We start from the raw sequence: 833 nt of genomic DNA, 5'->3' as shown, positions 1-833 counted from the left end.
TGGTGTCCATGTTGATGTTTTCACTAATCATAAGAGTCTGCAGTATGTGTTTACCCAGAGAGAATTGAATCTTAGGCAGAGACGATGGTTAGAATTATTAAAGAACTATGATATGAGTGTGTTGTACCATCCGGGCAAGGCCAATGTTGTGGCGGATGCCCTAAGTAGAGTGTCCATGGGTAGTATTTCGCATATGGTAGAAGGTAAGAAAGAGTTGTCTTGTGATGTGCCTTGTTTGGTTAGATTGGGGGTTAGGTTGTTTGACTCTGCTGAAGGTAGTATAGGGGTTCAGAGTAGTTCTGAATCCTCCTTGGTTTTGGAAGTAAAGGAAAAGCAATACTTAGATGCTAGTTTGGTCAGACTGAAGGAGTCAGTCAAGGACCAAAAAGTAGAGGTTTTCTCCCAAGAGAGAGATGGTTTGTTGAGATTGCAGAGTAGATTGTGCATCCCGAATGTTGATGATATGGTGCCACCAAGATGTACCGAGACTTGCGGGAAATCTATTGGTGGAGTGGCATGAAGAAAGATATAGCAGCGTCTAAGTGTGCAACATGCCAAAAGGTTAAGGTTGAACACCAAAGACCTAGTGGTATGATGCAAGAGTTTAGTATTCCCACTTGGAAGTGGGAAAAGATAAATATGGACTTCGTGATTGGTTTACCTCCTTCCCGGCGCCATCATGATTCCATTTGAGCTGTGGTTGATAGGTTGACTAAGTATGCTCATTTTTTGCCTATTCATACTTCATATACTACTGAGGATAACGCTAGATTATATATCCAAGAGCTAGTCAGACTGCATGGAGTTCCCTTGTCTATCATTTCGGATAGGAG

Source organism: Capsicum annuum, chromosome 8 (assembly GCF_002878395.1).
Source record: "Capsicum annuum cultivar UCD-10X-F1 chromosome 8, UCD10Xv1.1, whole genome shotgun sequence".
NCBI lineage: Eukaryota > Viridiplantae > Streptophyta > Magnoliopsida > Solanales > Solanaceae > Capsicum > Capsicum annuum.
Note: the sequence above shows the minus strand (reverse complement) of the source record.